The sequence below is a fragment of the Salmo salar genome, chromosome ssa10 (genome assembly GCF_905237065.1).
Source record: "Salmo salar chromosome ssa10, Ssal_v3.1, whole genome shotgun sequence".
Classification (NCBI taxonomy): Eukaryota; Metazoa; Chordata; class Actinopteri; order Salmoniformes; family Salmonidae; genus Salmo; species Salmo salar.
The window spans coordinates 41195282-41221529 of record NC_059451.1 but is presented as its reverse complement, the minus strand read 5'-3'; the positions used below and the strand labels follow the sequence as shown (position 1 = coordinate 41221529).

The following is a 26248-nucleotide window of genomic DNA, read 5'->3' as shown; positions in this document are numbered from 1 at the left end:
ATTTGAGAATATCCAGTAAAACGCAGGCGGATGTTGTAATAAACGGGCAATTTAAGAAGCATCCATACGCGTAATATTACCAAATCTATTAATGAATCAGGCAAAACGTACTGAATTACTTAGCCTATAGTCCACAGACTAAAATAAATGAACGAAAAGCAAATATTTTAGATATGTTTGTGGATGATTATACTTTTGAGGTTCTGCAACGATTGTCCGAAATAAGGCAACTGAGCGTCAACAAAAATTGAAACAATCTGTTGCAAAAGGTAAGCTATAGCATACAGAAACGAAACAACAATACTCACGTTTGTCTTATTTAAAATGGTAAAGTATTAGCTATTTATTATTATTAATATTATTATTATTATTAGGCTTTTATTATTATTATTATTATTATTATTATTATTACAATTTCATCATTATCCTGACTTTCTTGTTTACATTGTGATGTATTTTAGGCTACACTTTAACTACTTTCCTAATTTTTTTATCTCAAACGAACAGTGTAGCCTATTATCACACATCAACCGCAATCACTTGAATATGATGGGTTTTTTTTTTTCATTGGGAACTTTGCGTTGTGATTAATCTTAGGTGATAAGAGAGAAGTGTTTGTTTAGATTTCTGTAATGACGCACATTAGTCTCATTTAACCGCGGTTCGACAGAGGATGGGCACGAGCAGCAGTCCTAGTCCCTCTGCTCCGTTTCCAGTAACATCACTGGACCAATTTGTCTTCCCATACAGCCGCGTAGGCTACTATTGGCTACTCTTCGTGCAGCCCATTCTCCCCCTGCCATGAGCTTGTACACTGTGCCGGGACAGCCCGTCAGTCAGCGGGCCTCTCAGGGACTTACTTGGTGAGTGTTTGCTGCTGGTGGGCCGGCGAGGCTTTCGACGCAGCGGAGGAGGTTCTGAGCAGACGCGGGTATAAAAGGTAGGATAGCCGACGCCTCTCTCTAACCGCAGTCTAGTTGTGTGCTGCATGCTTGTTTGTAATGTGTAAACAGTAAACACGTTTTTTTCTGCCATGGTTCAGTGATGCTCTGGTTTAGCTGTTTTTAGAGCCAAGCCTATTTTGGGTGTGTGTGTGTGTGTGTATTTGTGTGTGCTCGCCCATGCACGGTGTGTGTGTACTTGCCACTCATTTCAAATGCATTTGTTTTTCCTCTCAGGGTGAGCAGTCAGTGAGGGGTGAGGTGGCGATATAACATCCTGCAGGGTCAATTACATCAGGTACAATATTACACCAGGCACCAGGACTCTCAGTACGTCTCATGCAGGCGGCTTGCTATTATTGGGTTTGGGACAAGCAAGAAACACATCGCTAACACACAACACTGCTTACCAGACATTAGGTTTAATATCAGTAATCTGTACCAGTTGATTGTGTATGTACAGTATGCTTGTGTGCATATTAATTATATCGGTTGTTATTGCAAGGCTTTCATGTGTACTTGTCTGTGTGTTACCGTTTGCACAAGTATATCTAGCTGTGTAGCATAGGGCATAACAGTCAAACAACAGATTACATCTAACTATTCGTTTGCTGGTTTCAGTGCTGCATCACAGTAATCTGTGTAGTACTGAAGATGCAGGGAGAGGGACTCAGAGTAAGTGTGTTGTACACTGACAGAATGAACAGCTCAGCACCACCCAGACCAGGCGTTGCCACCACTGCTATGCTGTACAAAAACTCAGGTTATAATTCAACCATGCTGGTATAAGTAGGTGTGACTAGAAGTTATAACAGGCCTCTGTCTGTATTGTCCTGTAATAAAATCCCAAACTGCTAAATAATCCCTGAAACACCTGCATGCAGGTGCGTGCGTTTTTACATGCATGCTATGTATGCGTGTTGTTGTTTTCTTCACCCCTCCATGCTGGTTATATTTCTAGGGAAATGATCCTAATGAAATTATAATTTTCTTGGGTTTATAGTCTATATGCTATTGCTGCTTTTGACCTCAGTTAGCAGCTGGCATGCTTTAAAATCATTAATTAATTGGATATTGTTTACATATTATTTACAAATTTCACACTTGCTTTTCCATACTTGCATTTTCATCTATCAAGTTATACGTGTTCACCAACTGAAGCTAAACAATTTGTTAAATGGTTTTGCTTTGAGTATGAACGTAATGATTGAATTTGCCAAATCAATTTTCTCAATAGGCCATATTTCAGTCTCCTCCCTTTCCTCTCTGCTCTCGCTCCTTCCCCACTCCCCTTCCTCAGGTTTTTGCTGACTCAGTGTATTCGCTGGGTGGCCTGACAGCCATCACTTCCCCCTGCCACTGCTGCTGCTACTGCACCCAACCTAACCGCACACACTCCAATCGCCAACATACCTTAACGATATAGTATAAACATGCATGCACATGTAACCGATGTGAAATGGCTAGTTAGTTAGTGGTGGTGCGCGCTAATAGCGTTTCAATCGGGTGACATCACTTGCTCTGCGACCTGAAGTAGTTGTTCCCCTTGCTCTGCAGGGCCGTGGCTTTTGTGGCGCGATGGGTAACGATGCTTCGTGGGTGTCAGTTGTTGATGTGTGCAGAGGGTCCCTGGTTCAAGCCCAGGTTGGGGCAAGAAGTGGGACGGAAGCTATACTGTTACACACACATTTTATAGATACACTCTATTTCTGTCGGTGCGTAAATGTGTGTGGCATTGTTTGTGTTTTATTATGGGTGTGTACAGTGTAGAATACGTGTTTGCTTCCTGGTGTAAGGTTACTTACGGCCCAAGGTACACTTGAAAGAGATAAAGGGAGCGATAGACTTGGAGAAATAGAGGTAATGAAAACTAAGGAGAGTGATAGAGAAAGCTAGGGATGAAAGCGGAGGTGCTGTGTCTCTGAGCTACTGCTACTATTACTGCTGCTACTACTACTGCTTCCGCGATTCCCCATAGTCAGCGTCATAGAGAGAGCTACATTTGGCCACCAAATAGCAAGGCTTAAGTTGGCACAGTGAAACAAGACTACCGTCTGTGTAGTGTCTAAAATTAGGTTGTATTTAGGCTACCTTTTCATAATGATTTCCATGTAACCTTTCTGTAGGCCTACTGGTTACTTATTTTGGACAGCCTAACACCAGTGATATAACAACTCAGTAAACCATGTAGGCCTAGTAGGCGATAATAACGTTTTGTATTTCATTGTTTGAGAAATTACATTTTTTTCCCCCCTAGGCATACATTTTTTCTTAACAAGTATGGCCTATGCCTGCAGTGCTGTGTGTGTTTGTTTTGGGTTGGTATTTTTTATGTTATTCCCAGAGGTATCTTTAGATTTGAACAGTTCGAGCCGTCACCCCACGCAAATAAATCGACAGTTTGATAAATCGCCCATGAAGTGCTGTTAATGCTCACAGGGTATTAATAATTATTACGCTGATCTCGTGATTGAGTCACTGGCCTGGGGGAGTGCACCGTGCACGATTCCCAAACGTGGCGAAGTCATTATCGTGGAACGGTTTCCCACACCGTGGCCTGGGCCTCGCGCCTCACCGCAGTCCCACCCGAGCCCCAGCGGAGAGAAAAAAAGTAATTTACCACTGGAGAAGGAGCGTGCGCCACAGCTGACCCCTGCCACGCCTCCACCAGCTTCGCATTGTCACACACACTCTGACATGTGCCCTGCTGAGTAGACAAATCACAACATGCTATCACAAGGACAAGGGGAAAAATATGCCCCAGCAGCGTTTTTGCTCTGAAAATAAACAAACCAACAAACACAGAAGACATAATGGAGACGAAGTAATTATTAAATAGGAAAAGGAGGAAGGAGTTGATGCAGCTAGGCCTAGTTCAGTGTTTGGGAGGGAAATACACACTTTGTAAAACCAATTAGACTGCACATCCCTTTGCATCATGCAATTCTCCTCTACAAAACTCAACTCTGCACTGGTACAGTAGTTTCCCTGCTCTTCAGCGAGCATTTTATCAGTAAAACAGTTGATACGTTGGAGTTTATTTACACCAATGTAAATTATTATTCAATCTGAATATGCCAAATCTTCTCATGTTTCTTTGGGAGTCTATACAAAGTGTTGTGTCATGATTAGTGAAATGTTGCACACACACTAGGAGGAACAAATAGTTTGAGGGTCAGCAGTAGGATGTCGTGCTGCTGTCCTGTTTCCTTGTGCTCAGGGAGTGGACATCTGACTGCTAGAGGAACAACAACTAGTATTGCTGTGTGATTTTAAACTTTGCTAACTAAGGACTATACCTTGAATAAAATTCACCTAGTGTAGGTCTTTTCATATTCACTATATCCATGATGAGGCTCGTGCCTGGCTATTTCATGATGCCATACTGTATGAAGATATTGGTCCATTGATTGGTAATTTTTCTGATCATTGTCATCCTTCATATCTGAGCTGTATGACTGATAGTGACTTCGTGGTGAAGGGTTACGTTTTTGCTGACTCACCATCAGATCATGACCTTCTCACTCCTCCCCAGCTTTCACTTCTACCCTTGTGTGTGCATGTGTGATGTGTGTGCATGTGTGAGTGTGAGCCAGCACTTTACAGATTGGTTAACACTATACTCTGCAGTCATGTTCCTCAAATGCCATTTCATATAGTGGATGTCCAAAGAGATAGACGGTATAGCCACCTAGAATCCTCACACACACACACACACACACACACACACACACACACACACACACACACACACACACACACACACACACACTGTAGACCAAATTAATGTGGAGTAATGCAATAGTGGACTGTCCTTAGTGACAGTGGAGAGTCAATTATTCAACTCATCCTGGCCACCCTCTATCACACACACATTCACCATTCAATTTCAGTCACTTTCACAGTCACTTTCAAAGTCACTTTCTCGTGATACATGCACACACATAAGGGGTAGAAGAGCTGTGTTTAGAAAGTTGTGTGTATGACCTGGTCTAAAGGTAACTTGTCTGTCTGAATACTCTAGCTTCTCTCTCTGGCTCTGTGTAGCCAATAGGTCAGAAGAACAGAATAAAGAGGATTGATGAAGGGAGAACATGTGGGAGAGGAGCTGTGCAGGCGGTCCCCAGCTGAGGTTTGTGACATCACAATTGCTCATCGTCAGTATATGGGCCAACACTCAGTTTCCCTATAGTGAACACAGAGTCCCAATGTTCACTAATCATATAGCACGCAACAGTGCATGCACATGCAAGCACACACACATACACGTATACACACCGAGACACACTTGCAAACACACAGCATGCAAACACACATACTGTGCCTTCAGAAAGTATTCACACCCCTTGACTTTTTTGACATTTTGTGTTAGTCTGAATTTAAAATGTATTTAAAGGAGATTTTGTAACTGACCTACACACAATACCCCATAATGACAAAGTGGAATTATGTTTTTTTAATTTATTGCAAATTAATAAAACAATGTAAAAAAATTGAAATTGAAACCCCAAAGTTATGGCAAGCCTAAATAAGTTCAGGAGTAAAACTGTGCTTGGCCCCTGATTTATTTTAGCTATTTGATTTAGAATTTTATAAAACATTGAATTTGGCCTTTACTACTAAAGCCTGGAGAAACGCATTGACCTTTACTACTAAAGCCCAGAGAAACGCATTGACCTTTACTACTAAAGCCCAGAGAAACGCATTGACCTTTACTAGTAAAGCCCAGAGAAACGCATTGACCTTTACTAGTAAAGCCCAGAGAAACGCATTGACCTTTACTAGTAAAGCCCAGAGAAACGCATTGACCTTTACTACTAAAGCCCAGAGAAACGCATTGACCTTTACTACTAAAGCCCAGAGAAACGCATTGACCTTTACTAGTAAAGCCCAGAGAAACGCATTGACCTTTACTAGTAAAGCCCAGAGAAACGCATTGACCTTTACTAGTAAAGCCCAGAGAAACGCATTGACCTTTACTAGTAAAGCCCAGAGAAACGCATTGACCTTTACTAGTAAAGCCCAGAGAAACGCATTGACCTTTACTAGTAAAGCCCAGAGAAACGCATTGACCTTTACTAGTAAAGCCCAGAGAAACGCATTGACCTTTACTACTAAAGCCCAGAGAAACGCATTGACCTTTACTACTATAGCCCAGAGAAACGCATTCAATAACACGTTAAAAAATAACCCTTTTTTTGGGGTAGGCACAAAAACTACCTTCATACTTCCATTCATTTTTAAAAACCAGTACAGGTTACCTTTAGACCAGTCCCGTGACACTCGTGGGGGTCGTAGAGCAAAACAGAGAACACCATCGTGTTCGTTCTGCACACAGAGTGATAATAATAGTTTGTAGGTCAAACCATCCGGATGCTACTGACATTTTTGTGAGAATAGTGATGTCTCATGTTCTGACAAACATCACTCTAGCTCTGCCAATTTCCACTGCAGATGCGGAAGTGCGAGATCGGTGGATTGAGACGCATCCAATGTAAAAACAGATATCTCTAGCTTAAATAGATGTAATTTTAAGGGGATTTTTAAAAATGATGTTGCTTAGATTGATGCACCGATGCATCAATCAACTCTAGGGGGTTAACAAGTCACATAAGTTGCATGGATCATTCTGTGTGCAATAATAGTCTTCAACATTATTTTTTAATTACTACCTCATCTCTGTACCCCACACATACAATTATCTGTAAGGTCCCTCAGTCGAGCAGTGCATTTCAAATAAAGATTTGACCACAAAGATCGGGGAGGTTTTCCAATGCCTCATAAAGAAGGGCACCTGTTGGTAAAAATAAAACAAAGCAGACATTGAATATCCCTTTGAGCATGGTGACCTTATTAATTAAACTTTTGATGGTGTATCAATGCACCCAGTCACTACAAAGATACAAGCGTCCTTCCTAACTCAGATACAGGAGAGGAAGGAAACCGCTCAGGGATTTCACCATGAGGCCAATGGTGACTTTAAAACAGTTATAGAGTTAAATGGCTGTGATAGGAGGAAACTGAGGACGGTTTAACATCCTTGTAGTTATTCTACAATACTAATCTAAATGACAAAGTGGAAAGAAGGAAGCCTGTACAGAATAAAAATATCCCCAAAACATACATCCTGTTTGTAATAACGCACTTAAGTTAAACAGCAAAAAATGTGTCAAAGAAATGTGAATACAAAGCATTTCATGCAAGTCCAACACATCACTGAGTACCACTCTTCAAATTTCCATGCATGGTGGCAGCTGTATCATGTTATGAGTATGCATGTCATCATTAACGGACTATGGAGGTTTTTTTTAGGATACAAAGAAACTGAGTAAAGCAGGCAAAACAGGCAAAATAGAAGAGGAGAACCTGGTTGTCTGAAACTGGGTGACAAATTCACCTTTCAGCAGGACAAAAACCTAAAAGAGTGGCCTAGTTTTAACTTAAATCAGCTTGAAAATCTATGGCAAGACTTGAAAATGTCTGTCTAGCAATGATCAACAACCAACTTGACAGAGCTTGAAGAATTTAAAAAGAATAACAAGCAAATGTTGTACAATCCATGTGTGCAAAGCTCCTAGAGACTTACCCAGAAAGACTCAGTTATCAATCACTGCCAAAGGTGATTCTAATATGTATTGAATCAATATATCAATATGTTTTTTCTTCCAATTTGACATTACAGTATTTTGTGTAAATCGTTGGGGAAAAAATGACAATTATATTCATTTGAATCCCACTGTGTAGACAATGTGGAAAAGGGTGGTGGGGTGTTGTCACAGTATGCCACCAGGTCACAGTATGCCACACACCAGGTCAAAGTAAGCCACACACGCTCCTCCCCCCTCATCTCATATGCACACATACTGTACTGTGTCTACCATGTGCTGTGTCTACCATCTCCCCTCCCCTCATTCTAACTCTCTATCACTGGTGACGAGGAGTGTGGGTGTCAATGACAGCTACACTATTATGACAGACCTCGAGTCTCCTGCCTCTCTCTTTATAACTCTTTATAACTCCAAATCCCACAATGCCTTGAGGCATGACTGGGTATTTCCTCATATTTTGACAAACAGAGTTACATGATAAGTGACAGTACATGTCACAGTAGCTATGTTGTATAGGATGCAGACACCCTGTGTCATGTAGCTTGTCACAGGGTGTCTCTGTAAAGTGCTACGCCTGCAGGCAGTAAAGATGGCGAAGTGGTAGAGGCTTTGTGATTGAGGTGTCACTGGACCCAACACACACAGTGACAAACTGACCAAACCAGAGACAGATACACAAAGAAGGTGTCACTGGACCTAACACACACAGTGAAACACTGAGACGAGACTCAAGCCAGAGGCAGATGCACACTGACCTGACTTAAGCGCTGTGTGTTGAGGAGGAGAAGGCAGCTGAGATCAAACAGGATACAGTAGATATCATGGCTAGCCCTGGAGGTGTGTTTGTGCCAGCTGGACTCCTGTGTTGCTATCCAGAGTGACACGTTTTGTCTGTGTTTGGGTACAGGGTGTTGTTGGCTTTGTCTTGTGGTACTGAAGTGAGAGTGTGTTGGTTGACCGAACAACAGCAGAGTTTAGAGCTACTTTCTCTCAGAGAAGTGATTTGCTGATTTAGAGAGGGAGAGACATACAGACAAGAGAACTGGGATAAACTCTGGATTTACAGCTTATAAAAAAATGCCCTGTTTAGCACCTAGAACTGGATGATTCTGATTCTCCGGGAACAGAAAAACAGATGATAAGAAACTAACAGAACAAGGAAGTGTGATGGTTAAAGACTGCAGACTCAGCTGTGTTTCTGACATATAGGAGAGACAGAGACAGAGCGCTGAGATTGTCAAGGCAACCCTCGCTTGGTGACAGAGAGGGGTTTGTCATCACCGGCAGAGAGAGAGGAAGAACAAGAGGGAGGGAAGGAGAGTGAAAGAAAGGAGGCATCTCTCTGACATATTGCCTTTTCATTTAGTGTTTTGTTGTGGTGAGTTGTTGGCAGTTTGGGGCCAGCACTTCTCCCTCCATCTCTCTCTCTCTCTGTCCTGCCCCTAATACACATCACTTTGGCATGAAGGAAAATATGGGAGTCATCTGCAGATGTTGTTCTGTTTATTGGTGATTTGCCATTTTCAGTCCACTATGGTTTTGAACTTTGGGAAAACCTTATACTCACTATTCATCCAACGCCCACACGTGGGAAGGCATTTACCATACTGTCTTCCCTCCCCAACTGTGTACACACACTGAGTGTACGAAACATCAAGAACACCTTCCTAATATTGAGTTGCACCCCCTTTTGCCCTCAGAAAAGCCTCAATTCGTCAGAGCATGGACTCTACAAGGTGTTGAAAGCGTTCCACAGGAATGCTGGACCATGTTGACTCCAATGCTTCCCACAGTTGTGTCAAGTTGGCTGGATGTCCTTTGGGTGGTGGACCATTGTTGATACACACGTAAAACTGTTTAGCGTAAAAACCCAGCACAGTTGCAGTTCTTGGCACAAACCGGTGCCCCTGGCACCTACTACCATACCCCGCTCAAAGGTACTTAAATCTTTTGTTTTGCCCATTGACCATCTGAATGGCACACACACAATCCATGTCTCAATTGTCTCAAAGCTTAAAAATCCTCCTTTAATCCTTCTTTAACCAGTTAAAGTGATTTGTACGCTCAGTATATATAATGGTGTGTATAGACAATATGGACAGTATATGAATAGAAAAGGTGCGTTTATATAGGATGAGCCATGACTAGAATACACTATATACTGTACATAAACTGTGTGAAACAGTCTCTAAAATGCAGGGTACTGGGCGGAGCCCGGCTATTGGTGACTGTTTAACAGTCTGATGGCCTGGATATTCTATCAGTCTCTTGGTTCCAGCTTTGATGCACCTGTACTGTCTCCTTCTAGATGGTAGCAGGGTGAACAGGCTGTGGCTCAGGTGGCGGAGGTCCTTGATGATCTTCTTGACCTTGCTGTAACACCGGGTACTGTAGATGTCGTGGAGGGCAGGCAGTGTGCCCCCAATGATGCATTGCGCTGACCGCACCACCCTCTGGAAAAGCCCTTTGGTTGCGGATGGTACAATTGCCACACCAGATGGGTATACAGCCTGACAGGATGCTCTCAATGGTGCTCTCAGTACTTCCTACAGAGTATATCAGTAGGGACCTGTCTTACAAGAACACAGATAGAGAGGAGAAGAGGGTCCCAATCCTTCCTTCACACATAGAAAGAGACAAAGTGACATTCTCCTTCAGAGAAAAGACTTCCTGTCGTTCCCCCATTTTCTCTCTTTCCTTTTCTCTTTTGAGTGAATTTTAGAGATGGAGAGGAGTCCGCCTGGAGTTTGCATCACGAACACAGAGCCATAGCTTCCCATGTGTGCCAACATTGTGGAGAATCAACATGCTGTCCAAGCTTTACATGCAGAACACACTTCCCTCTGCCTTGACAGTTATGGACATGGTCCAGTTGCAGACAAGCAGCCCCAGCCCCTGTTACAGAGAGCTACATGAATAAGTTATCCCCAGCCCAGCACCCCCAGCCTCCCCCTCCACCCTGTTCACCTGGCCCTGTTTACCTCTCTGAAATATGCATGGCCTTTATTAACGTTTAAGAGCCGATGCCAATTTAACGTCACTAACACATCTACACACACCTTTTAGACCTCACACACAAGCCCTTCACTTCCTAAAACCTAAAAGCATTACGTTTAATACAAAGGGAAATGTTGTCCCAAAATATGAATGACGGAGTGTTTTGTCCCCAGTCTGGCCCACCTGCCCTGGCTGTTAGTGCTCTTAGTTTGTATCTGAGGAACCCAGCAGGCAGCCCAAACATTACACAGTTTGAAGACTTTGTTGCATCCGAAAGTTTCAATCTCATTTTAAAGTTTAAGTCTAAGACTTTAGCGTGGTGTTGACTTGCAGGCTGGAGGACCTGGTGACATTTGCCACTGAGCACAAGGACCACCAGTGTCTTCTGACAGGGGGAGCTGTGATAGAGAGCTCTTGGCTGATAAGAACTGTCTGAGGGGGCTGAAATGTCATGCCCCTTATTAGAGGAGAGACCCACATTGCACCCTGAGCAGAGCGGGGCATTTGGGTAGGACCCAGGATTTGCGTCCGGAGAAAGGGGAATTTGGAGATTCATCAAACCTGTCAGGAGTGTGGCTGGAAATTCCCCTGGACCTGGAACGTCAGGATTGGACACTGGGATCATGCCAGGCCTTGATGAGGCAGATTTATCTTCAGTATTCATTCGGAATGCTGGCTCTCAGAATGTCGGCTATCCCATGGTTATGTAAGGGTTCTGGGACTGACAGTTCCACATTGTAACATTGGGAAAGGGAAGGGAAATGGGACACTTAGTCAGTTGCACAACTGAATGCATTCAGCAAATGTGTCTTCCTCATTTAACCCAACCCCTCTGAATCATCGAAGTGCAGGGGGCTGCCTTGATTGGGAGCAGTTGTTGTTAGGGGTTAACTGCCTTGCTTAAGTGCAGAATGGCAGATTTTTCCACCTTGCTGGGTTGGAGATTTGAACCAGCAATCTTTCAGTTACTAGCCCATCACTCTTAGCCACTAGGCTACCTGCCGCCCCACCCCGCTGCTTACGTCACTTGTAAATACCCATGTTTTTCAGTGATGCCATTTGGGATAAATAAAGTAAAACTGAGTGGAGATCTTTAAGGGAAACTGATGTAAAAACCCATAAAGAAGTGGTGCTGTAATGAGAGGCAGGGCTCTGGACAGGGCTGGAGACACCTTGGGGAGGGACAGTGGCTGATGGAGCAACACTCTGTATCTGTATCTGTGTCTCATGATACACATCACTAAGTAGAGGGAGGGAGGAGGGAGGGAGGGAGGGACAGACAGATACTGTAGGTGCTAGAGGAAGATGTATATTCTCTCTCTCTAGTTGTCCCTGAGATGTAGGTACTGAACAATGGAAAATGACTGTAATTACATAATGACTCAGTGCCTGATTATGCACCTATAGTAATTATACAATTATCCTTCTACCTCTCTCTCACTCCATTCTATCTCTTTCTCGCTCAAATTGTATTTGTCACATGCGCCGAATACAACCGATGTAGACCTTATCGTGAAATGCTTACTTATAAGCCCTTAACCAACAATGCTGTAAAAAAAAGAGAACTAAGAAAATATTTACTAAAAAAGTAACACAACAAGATAAACATATTGGGGCTATATACAGGGGGTACCGGTACCGAGTCAATGTGTGGGGGTACAGGATAGTCGAGGTAATATGTACATGTAGGTAGGGATAGACTGACTATGCATAGATAGTAAACAGTGTAGCAGCAGCGTAAGAAAATGGGGGGTCAATGCAAATAGTCTGGGTAGCCATTTGATTAACTTTTCAGCAGTCTTATAGCGTGGGGGTAGAAGCTGTTAAGGAGCCTTTTGGACCTAGACTTGTCGCTCCAGTACCGCTTGCTGTGAGGTAGCAGAGAGAACAGTCTATGACTAGGGTGGCTGCAATCTTTGACAATTTTTAGGGCCTTCCTCTGACACCGCCTGGTATAGAGGTCCTGGATGTCAGGTAGTTTGGCCCTAGTGATGTACTGGGCTGTACCCACTACCCTCTGTAGCGACTTGTGGTCGGATGCCGAGCAGTTGCCATTCCAGACGGTGATGCAACCAGTCAGGATGCTCTCGATGGTGCAGCTCTAGAACCTTTTGAGGATCTGAGGACCCATGCCAAATCTTTTCAGGCTCCTGAGGGGGAATAGGCGGTGTCGTTCCCTCTTCACGACTATCTTGGAGTGTTTGGACCATGATAGTTTGTTGATGATGTGGACACCAAGGAACCTGAAGCTCTTGACCTGCTCCACTACAGCCCCATCGATGTGAATGGGGGCGTGCTTGGTCCTCCTTTTTCTGTAGTCCACGATCAGCTCCTTTGTCTTCATCACATTGAAGGAGAGGTTGTTGTCCTGGCACCACACTGCCAGGTCTCTGTCCTCCTCCCTATAGACTGTCTCATGGTTGTCTTTGATCAGGCCTACCACCGTTGTATCGTCTGCAAACTTAATGATGGTGTTGTAGTCGTGCTTGGCCACGCAGTCGTGGGTGAACAGGGAGTACAGGAGGGGACTAAGCATGCATCCCTGAGGGGCCTTCGTGTTGAGGATCAGCATGGCAGATGTGTTGTTGCCTACCCTTACCACCTGGGTGCGGCCTGTCAAGGAACCAGTTGCAAAGAGAGGTGTTTAGTCCCAGGGTCCTTAGATTAGTGAGGAGCTTTGAGGGCACTATGGTCTTGAATGCTGAGCTGTAGTCAATGAACAGTCTTCTCACATAGGTGTTCCTTTTGTCCAGGTGGGAAAGGGCAGTGTGGAGTCCAATGGAGATTGCGTCATTTGTGGAACTGTTGGGACGGTATGCGAATTGGAGATAAACCCTGGGTTTCTGAGATGATGGTGTTGTGAGCCATGACCAGCCTTTCAAAGTACAGGTTAAAAATCTAAGTGAAGACACTTTCCAGTTGGTCAGCGCATGCTCTGAGTACACATCCTGGCCCTGTGGCCTTGTGAATGTTGACCTGTTTAAAGGTCTTACTCACATCGGCTACGAAGAGCGTGATCACACAGTCGTCTGGAACAGCTTGTGCTCTCATGCATGCTTCAGTGTTGCTTGCCTCAAAGTGCGCATAGAAGTCATTTAGCTCATCTGGTAGGCTTGTCACTGGGCAGCTCGTGGCTGGACTTCCTTTTGTAGTCCGTAATAGTTGGCAAGCCCTGCCACATCTGATGAGCGTCAGAGCCGGTGTAGTAGGATTCAATCTTAGTCCTGTATTGATGCTTTGACTGTTTGATGGTTCCTTCGGAGGGCATAGCAGGATTTCTTATAAGCTTCCGGGTTAGTGTCCTGCTCTTTGAAAGCGGCAGCTCTACCCATTAGCTCAGTGCTGATGTTGCCTGTAATCTCTGGCTTCTGGTTGGGGTATGTACGTACGGTCACATCATCAATGTACTTATTGATGAAACCGGTGACTGATGTAGTATACTCCAGTCTGTGCTAGAAAAACTGTACTGTAGCTTAGCATCTGCGTCATCTGACCACTTCCGTATTGAGCGAGTCACTGGTACTTCCTGCTTTAGTTTTTGCTTGTAAGCAGGAATCAGGAGGATATAACTATGATCAGATTTGCCAAATGGAGGGTGAGGGAGAGCTTTACGTATATCCTCTGGTTGCACATGTGAAATGCTGGTAGAAATTAGGTATAACCGATTTAAGTTTTCCTTCATTAAAGTCCCCGGCCACTAGAAGTGCCACCTCTGGATGAGCATTTTCTTGTTTGCTTATGGCCTTATACAGCTGGTTGAGTGTGGTCTTAGTGCCAACATCGGTTTGTGGTGGTAAATAGACAGCTACGAAAAATATAGATGAAAAATCTCTTGGTAGATAGTGTGGTCTACAGCTTATCATGAGGTACTCTACCTCAGGTGAGCAAAACCTTGAGACTTAGTCAGTTGCACTGGGGCGGCAGCGTAGCCTAGTGGTTAGAGCGTTGGACTAGTAACCGAAAGGTTGCAAGATCGAATCCCCGAGCTGACAAGGTACAAATCTGTCGTTTTGTCCCTGAACAAGGCAGTTAACCCACTGTTCCTAGGCCGTCATTGAAAATAAGAATTTGTTCTTAACTGACTTGCCGAGTTAAAGGTAAAATAAAAATAAACTTCTTTAATATTAGATTTCGAGCACCAGCTGTTATTGACAAATAGACATAGACCACCACCCCTTGTCTTAATGGAGTTTGCTGATCTGTCATGCCGATGCACAAAAAATCCAGGCAAATGTATATTACCCATGTTGTCATTCAGCCACGACATGGTGAAACATAAGATATTACCGTTTTTTATGCCCCGTTGGTAGGATAGTCTCACGGAGCTCATCCAGTTTATTCTCCAAAGATTGCACGTTGGTCAATAGGACGGATGGTTGAGGCAGGTTATACACTCGTCAACGAATTCTCCAAGGCACCCGGATCTGCGTGCCCTGTATCAGCATCTCATCTTCATGAGAATGACGGGGATTTGGGCCTGGTCTGGGAGCAGCAGTATGTCCTTCGAGTCTGACTCATTAAAGAAAACATCTTCATCCAGTTGGAGTTGAGTAATCACTGTTCTGATATCCAGAAGCTCTTTCGGTCATAAGAGACGGTGGAAAAAGTAAGTTCTGGAGGAGACAGTAGAGAGAAGTGAGAGATGTAAAGAGATGAGAGGAAACAGGTAGAAGTATGGTAACAGGGCTTGTGTTGCATCATCACACTACTGCTTAAGAGCCATGAGCTCATACACACACAGTGGAGGAGGTGGTGGCATAGTAGCCTGGTTGACGGAGGTCACAGGTGAGTCTCAGAGAGATGTGCGTGTCTGAAGACACCAGGGAGGAAGCCCTGAAGACCAAAGGACTGGGCTGATGGTAAGAGGGCAGAGAGCAGAGGAGGTGGGGGAGTCTCTGTCCATCTGGTGCCTCTAATCTAGCTACAGATGCTCTGTCAACTGAAAGTGCCGTCTTCTCCTCAGACACTACACACACACATAAACACACACTGCCACCCAGTTGCGTGATCTTGGATGTGTTTGTATATGTCTGACTCCTGTGTATTTCCACAGTTAGTCAATCTCCCTATCAGTCTTGAAATGTCACCGGTCCCTTGCTTAGATCCCCTGAATGACTCTACATCTGAAGCATGACTGTGAATATACATCATTTTAATAGCAGTTCAATGTAAAGCCAATTATCCATCTGAAGAGTATTGCCACATTCAAAACAACTGGGATTTCTGAAAAATACAATGTCAGATCATGACGTTAGTGATCTTCAGGTCGAAAAGTCGGAACACTAGAAAGAGGCCCGAGTTGAAATTCCGAGTGGATGATCTTCAAATCGATTTTTCCCAGTCGGAGCTCTTTTTTTCCCCCGATTTCCTAGTTGTTTTGAACACACTGAAGTCGGCAGTTGGAGATTTCCAAGTTCCCAGTTGTTTTGAATGCGGCATATGAATTGGTCTGTTTGAGAAGGTTAGAATCCTAAGCAACCTGCCTACACATTGTTTGAAGTACAATAGACCAACATAGCTACTGTAATAGGTCAAAGCTGTGTGCTGGAAAACCTTGGTAGAGCATGGGTGGAAATAGGCTTTGTGGTGCTCATGTGAATTTCCATTAAACAATAATGACAAATGGCAACAAAAATGTAGGTGTTAGATTTTTCCAGAGGGAGGTGAAAAACCAGAAACCCATTTAAGCCAATATAGAGTAAACTGGAACATTTTTCCCTGATCAAGACAATTGAGCAAGCTCCTGGAAAATACACAAATAATCAACATGTATCCTTTAACTATTAAATGAAAATGTACCTTAAAGTTTACTGAAGAAAGGCCTAGTACTACATCACCTGTAAACAAAAGTGACTTATCATTAAATATACCATTTAAAACCAAATGTACATTCATCAGATATAGTCAATTTTGTAAATACAATTCAGGGATGGCCACAATTGCTCTTGACAAGCTACAGGTTTATACAGGCTTTTTTGTTCAAGCCCAGTTCTACCACACCGGATTCTACTATTTATGGTTTCGATGAACAGCTGAGTAATAGAATCAGGTGTGGTAGCACTTGGCTTGAATCATTTTGGTAACACCTGATACAAACACTGCTGAGAAACACCTGTAAAATACAAAGTCATTAGACAAGTACAAAACGCGCTTAAGAAAAATGAAACATGTTTACAGATCTGACATTGAATAGGTGCTCTAAATCCTTTTGCTACAAATGTTCTTAGTAATTCGGTACACAGCTGTCCATCTCCAGTAAAAGAGCATACATTCCCAGTATAAATATGAAAACAGATGGGAGTACTCACAGATTTGGAACAGAACATACATTTTAAGTATTGATAGTGTACCATGTGTACTGTGCACATTTGAATTGGCATAAATCGTTTGTCAGCTCCACATGGGAAAACTCCCATTTCTCCATGACAGGCGCATGCCCACAATCCGCCACTCTGCCATAAAGCACTATGTCCCTGGTCAGTACCATAGGGATGGTGTGCATCTCATGGATGAGGGCAAAGACCTCTTCCTTTAGAGTCTGAGAGCTGGTCTCTCCTGGTCTCCAGCAAGATGCACACAGTAGTACACACCACCACACTTGCTGCCACTTGCCTGCCTCCCCACGAACCCAAAGGCTCTATAAGAGTCACCTAATGAATGGAAATATGTGTCTGTGTGTCATGAGGGGGCAAAACTAGAAACAAAATAACGGTCAAAAAGTATTCTGCAGGAAGTGAACCCACAATCCACAGGCCACTACCACTGCACTACCGAACCCTGTGCCTAAAACATCGATTTCGACAGACCATTAAATGTAAAGTCTGGAAGCATTCGTAGGAGCGAGGAGGGAATGCAGACAGTGTTTAAATCAAAAGCAATCACTTTTGCATGTGAACACACAGAATCCTACTCATTACTACACGTGCTTAATTAAACTACATTACCAAATGTATGTGGACACCTGCTCTACATGAACTGCATGATCAAAAGTATGTGGACACGTGTCAGCGATGGGTGTTGCTGAAGTAGCCGAATCCACTAATTTGAAGGGGTGTCCCTTTTGGCCATGTAGTGCTATATATATAAAATTATGTGGACACCCCTTCAAATTAGTGGATTCGGCTATTTCAGCCACACCCGTTGCTGACAGGTGTATAAAATTGAGCACAGTCATGCAATCTCCATAGACAAACATTGGCAGTAGAATGGCCCGTACTGAAGAGCTCAGTGACTTTCAACGTGGCACCGTCATAGGATGCCACCTTCCCAACAAGTCAGTTCGTCAACAAACAACAAACTTGCATAAATGTTTTTAACTGGTCCGGGCTACCTTCAGACGAGTCTTGCGAGGCATGTATGTGTTCGTGAGAGTCTCACCTTTCCATAGGGTGGTCATATTAGTTTGTAGGCCAAATCGTTCAGACACCACAGACGTTTTCGTGAGAAGACCAATATTTGTGATGGTCTCATGGTCTGACAAACACCATCACCTTTCACTGCAGATGCAGAAGGCCGCCATTGGCGGATGTAGTGGATTGAGCTCTCTTTAACAGACAGATTTTGTTGGGAATTGTTTTTATTATGCAAAATAGATTTTTGCGGGGCATGGACATCGACTCTAGGGGGTTATGCCAGTGATCGACAGTCGATCAATAAGTCCTTGTCAACAAAAAAAATGTGATTGGTAAGTCACAGTAGTCTAGCCACCCATCTAAACTTGTGGTAATCATAGTCGAATTACCGATCAGACTGCCCTCATTGATTTTGTAAGTCACCCTCACTCAGGTATCATATTAAAAACTGCTAACATTTCTCTCCGCCCCATGGCAAATTGAGTATAATTGCATTAAATTAGTTATAAAATAGCAAAATCTTCTCTCTGCCCCATGGCAGAATGTGTAGATTTACATCAAACATGCCTTTAAACTGCAACATTTTCTCTACGCCCCATGGGAAAATGTGTGGAATTGCAGGAAATGAACTCTAAAAGTATATATTTTTTGTCTCCACTGTGAAGAGGGGGGCCGCTAAAATGTTTTGCTTGCAAAGTGGGCCCCCTACCCCCAACACAATTGCACTTAGGGCTAGGGCTGGCTCTGACTTCATGTATCGATGTGGGTATGCAGTTCTGAGAGCCGCTGTGGCCCCATCAAAGTTGTTCATCGCTGATTTACATGAAGCCACAAACCTAAAACTAAATAGAGGCGATAGATATAGAATTGTGTAGGGCTAAAAATATATTGTGAAAGACTAAAAAATGGTGTGTGTGCATCAGTGCTGTATGACACATTGATGTAATACCATAATTGACAATTTGTAACAACTGGCTTAAGTAACTGTTGGGGGGAAAAGTCAACTTTAGGATAATGAAAGAGTTTGTCTGTAACCACTACAACTAAGGAAACCAGTTTATTAGGCTACAGATTAAATAAGTTATGATGAACTTCACAGGGTGGTGAAACTGCACTGTGATGAGCTTGATGCTCCTTTCCAATAAATATCAAGAGTCTTATTCTGGTGGCATGATGATCGATGCTTGACTGCCGTTTGACAAATAAAAATATTCTTGCTTTTAATCATACAAATCATGTAGACTAACCTACCCGCATAGCCTACCCTACCCGCTTTGCCTACCCGCTTTGCCTACCCGCTTTGCCTACCCGCTTGGCCGCGGGAAGATGTTTTGGGGTGGGGGTGCTGTTGACATGGGGGTGATGTTGATAAGCATTTTTCTCCACTCATACAGGAGTAATAAAGGCCTAGTGCACAAATTGTAAAGATTTATCAACGGGTGCTACAGCATCCTCAGCACCGCTACTTTCCTCGGCCCCGCCTACCCGTACTGTCTCTGCAAGCTGGTGGCCTGAGCGCATGTACCAATTCGGTAAATGAAAACTTAAACGAAAAAGTACATTTTATGTGCACTATGTCTTCACGCACTGATTTATTTTATCCGTAATAAGTACGTTTGGTGGAAACACATCACTGGTGGGATAATGCAGATTTTCTTCTTCGTGCAAATGTTTGAATATTCACATGAAAATCTCCCTGATTGTGTTGAAATTGTGTTTGCAGATGATTGTTTGTGTGCTTGACCCTCAATATTTGAGCAGCCCGACAGATAAGAAGGGGACATCAACAACAGACATACAGAGAGAGCGAGAAATACAGAGAAGAAGAGACCATAAGAGAAGGACTGACCGGAGTAGATTGAAAGCCACAGTGAAAAACAAAGAAACATTTAGGAGAGCGGGAGAGAAAGTGGTGTGGGAGAGAGTGGTATGGGATGGGTGAAAGTAGCAGTTTCCTGGACTGAGACATTTTCTATGAAGCAGCCATTAAAGATTGATTGTCAGGGAAGTGTTTGAGAGAAAACAGATGTCGCACACACAGTGACACATGTCAGAGCCCACAGAACCAATGTTATTAATATACAGTATATGATGAATATAATATGAGTAAATACATCTCTTAACACTAAAAGCCACTTTTCATCCGTCTGGCTCAGGACTCCACTCTCTCTAAACCTAGAGTTCCACTCACAGCTTCTAGGTGTGTGACACACACACATGGCAGACCTAACCCTAGTGTGTCAAGAGGTAGTCATGTTGACCCATGTCAGTTGTCATAGTGACCCGAGATGTTAACCCTAACCCGTCCGTCCACTTTGCCCGATTGCACTTTTATCGAAGTGCACTTAAACAAGAATGACTCTCTTTGGATCAAAGCATCTGCTAAATGGCATATATTACTATATTATTACAAGCACGCACTCATGAACCTACGCACACACACATGTGCACGCACACAAACAGTTCAGAGGTGTGTGGGTGCTGGCTGTGGGGTTAATAAGCAGTGGGGCCCAGATGGGATGTTTCTGCGCTGGTCTGACACTGCATGTCATAAGACTATTTGATGAATCACGCAGGAACGGGGTGTGTGTGTCGGTGGTGGGGGACTGTTAGAATACAGGGGTCGATCTCAGGAGAGAGGTGCCTAGTTACGGTGGAGATGGTTCTCCCACCGACCCCTCCAACACAGACACACCTGCATGTAACGAAAGAAAAGAGAGAAGGCTGAAAGGCGTAGGAAAGGAGAGACGAAAGGTAGACAGAGGAGCAGAAGGATGGAAACAGATTAAAATGAGTAAAAGATAGAGAAAAGCTTGATGGAGAGTGTGAAAAGAGTCAGCGTGGAAGACTGCTCGTTAGCCTAACCGGATCATAACGCTCTGTTCCTATTCAATTATCCCTGGCTGAGGTATTAGCTCCCCAAGCCACTAAACACTCTCCTCTCCTCCAGAGATAATGACTACAACACCACAACATGTTCCCCTGTGGAGCCCTGTGTTCATGTCATTAATCTCTATCGCTCCCTCTCCGTCTTTCTCTCAGGGTCTCTCATCCGCCTGTTCAGTGGCTGGGGTGCTGAAATCAGTGATCAGCTGTCTTCTGTTCATTTCCAGTTGATCCCAGTGCTGTGTGTGTGTGTGTCGGTTTGTGTGTGTGTGTGTGAGAGAGGGGGGTATTGGGGGGTGAAGAAGGCTCAATGGGCACAATACTCTCCCTCTCTCTATCTGGTTGTGGTACACCATGGTTTCCATCCTCCCCAATTAAGAGTTTATTTCCCTTGGCTCCTATTGTGTTTGCTCTGTCCAGGGAGAACACTTGCACTGACACACACACACCAGTGAGTATCTGCTCTGGCGAGAAAACACACACAATCAGTGGGGATTAATCACAGGAGAGGAAAAAAGAGGTGAGAGACAGAGAAAAAGAGGAGAGGTGGAGGTGGGAGAGAAAGAGGAGAGGTGGAGGTGGGAGAGAAAGAGGAGAGATGGAGGTGGGAGAGAAAGAGGAGAGGTGCAGGTGGGAGAGAAAGAGGAGAGGTGCAGGTGGGAGAGAAAGAGGAGAGGTGGAGGTGGGAGAGAAAGAGGAGAGGTGGAGGTGGGAGAGAAAGAGGAGAGGTGGAGGTGGGAGAGAAAGAGGAGAGGTGGAGGTGGGAGAGAAAGAGGAGAGGTGGAGGTGGGAGAGAAAGAGGAGAGGTGCAGGTGGGAGAGAAAGAGGAGAGGTGGAGGTGGGAGAGAAAGAGGAGAGGTGGAGGTGGGAGAGAAAGAGGAGAGGTGGAGGTGGGAGAGAAAGAGGAGAGGTGGAGGTGGGAGAGAAAGAGGAGAGGTGGAGGTGGGAGAGAAAGAGGAGAGGTGGAGGTGGGAGAGAAAGAGGAGAGGTGGAGGTGGGAGAGAAAGAGGAGAGGTGGAGGTGGGAGAGGGACTTAAGAGTAGAGGTGATAATATTATATGTCAAATAAATGACGGTGAGATGGTTTGAGGGACAGAAAAGGGTCAGGGATTTTAAGGGAGGGGAATTGGCAAATTCACATTAAAAAGGTCCTTAGATTGGAAAAAAGTTTCCTTTTAAATCAAGGAAAGAGTGGAGCAGTCTAAAAACACTTTAGATTTTATTAGGATAAATCTGATCTCTCCTTATTGTCTGATGTCACACATTAGCAGGTGTCTTCCTTTACCCTTTTCTCTCTATATCCCCCTCTGCCTATCTCTCCCTCTCTATCCTCTTCTCCCCCCTCTCTCTCCCCCACTTCCTATCTCTCTCTCTCTCTCTCTCTCTCTCTCTCTCTCTCTACCCCCTTCTCTCCTCTGTCTCTCTGTCTGTCTGTCTCTCTCCCTCTCTCTCCCCCTCTCCCTCTCTCTCTCTCTATCCCCTTCTCTCCTCTCTCTATATCCCCCTACCTATGTCTCCCTCTCTCTCTATCCCCTTCTCTCTCTCTCTATCCCCTTCTCTCCTCTCTCTCTATCCCCCTCTACCTATCTCTCCCTTTCTTTAACTCTTTCCCACATCAGCCTCTCTCCATATGAACACGAAGGACAGAGAAATGAAACAACAGAGAAGTGGTGTCAAGAGACGGAGAGATGGAGGAAAGGAGCGATAGAGGAAAGAAGAGATTAAATCATGCCAGACCGCTCAGTGAATAATTCAGTCTTCCCTTTTCCGCTCCTGTCATCCCACCTTTCCTTTCCTCTCTTTTAATCTTTCTCTCTCCTTCAGTTCTCACCCTATGCACAGGGATAGCGTGAGCCGATTCGGCAGGAGGAGTGTAGACAGGTGTAAGGTAACATTTCATCTGTTGGTGAAGGACACATTCTGTTGTCCACATGTGGGGGAACTGTATTATTGGGGGACGGGGTGGTGTACAAGGTAGCATGAGGGAGGGATGGGTGTCATTCAAAGGAGGTCGCTCCAGGGTTCAAAGTGTAAAGGTCAGGAGTGTATAGCAGAAGAGACGGCGTGAGAGAGCTGACTCCTCCCCAAAATCTAGCAGCTCAGCTGTAGTGTGAAGCAGTGGAAGTGGGGAGTTTTTGTATGGCGGTCAATGCTAGGGTGTCCAATTTGGTCAATGTAACATTTTATTGGACATTTGCTACGTGAGGCCTAGTCGATGAAATAGAAGTTTCATAATGCCTAGTTTGTTACGAATGTACTGAAATAATTAGACACACGTGACTTCTGACAACTTTGACAAAAGCAATGTTTTATCAGAGTTGTGCCTGTTGTTCACATACGAATCTGCCACCTAAATGGCTAGAATATCCTGCCTCCTCCCGCCTGCCTTCCGTCTTTGCAGACATTTATCCCCATTTTTTAGAGCAGAGACACCAGTATCTTGTCAGTATTTACAGTACCTCCATCTTTGACTACCACAATCATCATACTGCAACAGAATGCAAGGACAAGTGACCGTGTGGTTTGGGATTGGCTGCAGGGTTATCGATCACCACGGTAACAGATGCTATTGATCAGGAAGTGGACAGAGAGGTCCTTAGAGAGCGGTCTGGTGTTCTCTCCTTAGAACTTATCTGTGTCTGTTTCCCATGTAGTGCACTACTTTAGACCAGGGCCCTTAAAATGCTATTTCGATCAGAGCTGCTAGAGCAGAGCTGCTAGTTTACAAGATTACAGCTGCTAGTTTACAAGATTACAGCTGCTAGTTTACAAGATTACAGCTGCTAGTTTACAAGATTACAGATGCTAGTTTTACAAGATTACAGATGCTAGTTTACAGATGCTAGTTTACAAGATTACAGCTGCTAGTTGACAAGATTACAGCTGCTAGTTGACAAGATTACAGCTGCTAGTTGACAAGATTACAGCTGCTAGTTTACACGATTACAGCTGCTAGATTACAACTGGTGCGTTCTAGACTCATAACCATCATAGGACCGTGAATGCGTTTTAGCTCAGAGGTGTTGTCAGACTGTCTATGTTATAGTATCTATCCTATGATATCGTTTCCCTTAGGCCACGCTGTGTTGACATGCATGGGTCATAACCAAGCCTTTCATGGAATAGTGCATGTCAGCACTCAGTCAAGCTCATCAATATTAACACAGGCTGTTGGGAGAATGCATAAGCATTCATTAGGCCTCATAAACACTAATCAACTGCAACGTCTAAGGTCAAGGAACACTGAGAACATGTGAGCAACTTCAAATGAGAAAACAGGCCTGGCTGATTTACTGATGCCTACAGATCGCCAGAAGGTTTATCAGGCCTGGCTAACTTACTGATGCCTGCAGATCTCTAGAAGGTTCATCAGGCCTGGCTAACTTACTTATGCCTGCAGATCTCTAGAAGGTTATTCACAAAGTGTCATTATCACTGAAGCACACACACACCAAAAAAATATTTTTCTTCAGATTGCCTTTCTTTTCCTCTCTCTCTTTAAATCTGAAACAGCCTCTGGACAACAGACACACAGTCAAACACACTGTCAAAAAACTGTGATTTTTAGCTCGAGGCAAATCCCTCAGTCTTCCAAACACATAGCAGGCAATCTGTTAATATTAATGTGGATCTCCACGACTGTGATTTACCTGCAAGTCTCCTCTGTCTGTCTGTCACTCTTCTCTCTCTCTTAGGTTGTTATGAATGTACTATTAATGTTTGTCTTTCTTCAGGGTTTGTATGTAAGCAGCCAGAGGACTGCAGCCAGAGGACTGCAGCCAGAGGACTGCAGCCAGAGGACTGCAGCCAGTGGACTGAGGAGCCTTGCAGGTGAATCACAGTCCTGGAGATCCACATTAATATTAACAGCTTGCCCGCTGTGTGTGTGGAAGACTGAGGCATTTTCCTCAAGCTAAAAATCACTGTTTTTTGACAGTGTTTGACTGTGTGTCTGTCGCCCAGAAGCTGTTTCACCTCCGGGTGTGGATCTTTGACATGGAAGGAGATGGAGAGTAGAGAGTACACAGGGACCATTACATATGTTCATTTGATCACCCTGTTGCAGGAGAACTTGCAAAACTTGTAGTGTATTTATGGTTTAAAAAGGTTTGATGTTTGTAATTTCCAGTTTGAAATTTCAGACTTAATTTTCCCTTACGAAAAATGTATCAACCCCTATAAAAATGTCCATTAATTATAATCCACCTAATAATTCACATTTCCTGTTGCTGCAGGATTATTTTCCTGCTGTAGCAAACTGGCTCAAATTAAGATCCTATATCTGTACATTTGCCTGGAGCTAAACCACACACTTTATATCTGAATGTTCCTGTGTGATACACTCCTGATATATTGTGTGATCCATGTTAGGGCCTAAGGGTCTAACACACCTGGCCGAACTGTGTACTGAGGTATTCACTATGTACAACTCCAACTTTAGTTTCAATCCTGCATTGATGTCAGGGTAAGCTTTGAGCTTCGAGTGAACGGAGGAGTCGAACATCAGTAACATGTTGCCTCCAGCGGTTGGTGTCTTTACCAGATAGACCTTGTGTCAGCACTGCAGCACCCAGGTTTAACAGAACACACACACACACACACACACACACACACACACACACACACACACACACACACACACACACACACACACACACACACACACACACAGACAACATTGAGAAAGGCTGAGCCAACAACAAACAACCAAAGGCACAAAGCGCTGAAGAGGATGGACTCTCTGAAGTCTCTTTGATAAAAGACACAGTATCTGTTTGAGCCACTCCAAGGTAGACAGTGAGAAATACAAAATGATAGCCTACAGAAAGACAGAGAGATGGATGGATAAAAAAGAGAGACAGGCCTCGGCCTGGGGGCTTTAGTGAGGATGGTTATTTGTTTCAACCCCTCCATCCCTCCATCGCACCGTTCTATCTCTTTGTAGTGACGGCTCTTCTCCTTCATCAGTGTGGGTGCTGAACGCACCCCTAAGACAGAGGAGAGGGGTGTACTGTCCACCCTCTGTCCAAAACTAACAGGGGGAGAGGGGAGGTCCTGAACGGGATGGATAACGTCCTCGCCCCCCTCTACCCCTCGCCTCAGAGCGGGAGGGGGGTAAAACGCTGATTATTGGCCAACGCAGCTCCCATAATGCTGAAGTGTGGGGTTTCAAACTGCTGCGTCTGACTCCAACACACACACACACACACACACACACACACACACACACACACACACACACACACACACACACACACACACACACACACACACACACACACGAAATATGATGTACGTAAAAGCACACAGACACACACACAATGCATACACACCATAAGCACAAGCATGCGGAAAGCCAGACCAGCTAAATCTACCCCCTTAGACCAGATGCACCTCCGCCCGAATCCAATGGGCATTCCACTCACCCCCTTCACCTGCCCTGTACCATCCTCTTTCCCTTCCC

General features: G+C 44.2%; 1 long non-coding RNA gene across 1 annotated transcript; it reads left to right on the top strand.

The window, feature by feature from the left end:
* The first annotated feature begins 695 nt into the window (after positions 1-695).
* Positions 696-24785, top strand: LOC123724607 (uncharacterized). The gene is made up of 3 exons (XR_006757150.1): positions 696-940; positions 1179-1239; positions 24519-24785. It is a non-coding gene; the product is annotated as an uncharacterized lncRNA (long non-coding RNA).
* Positions 24786-26248: the final 1463 nt, after the last annotated feature.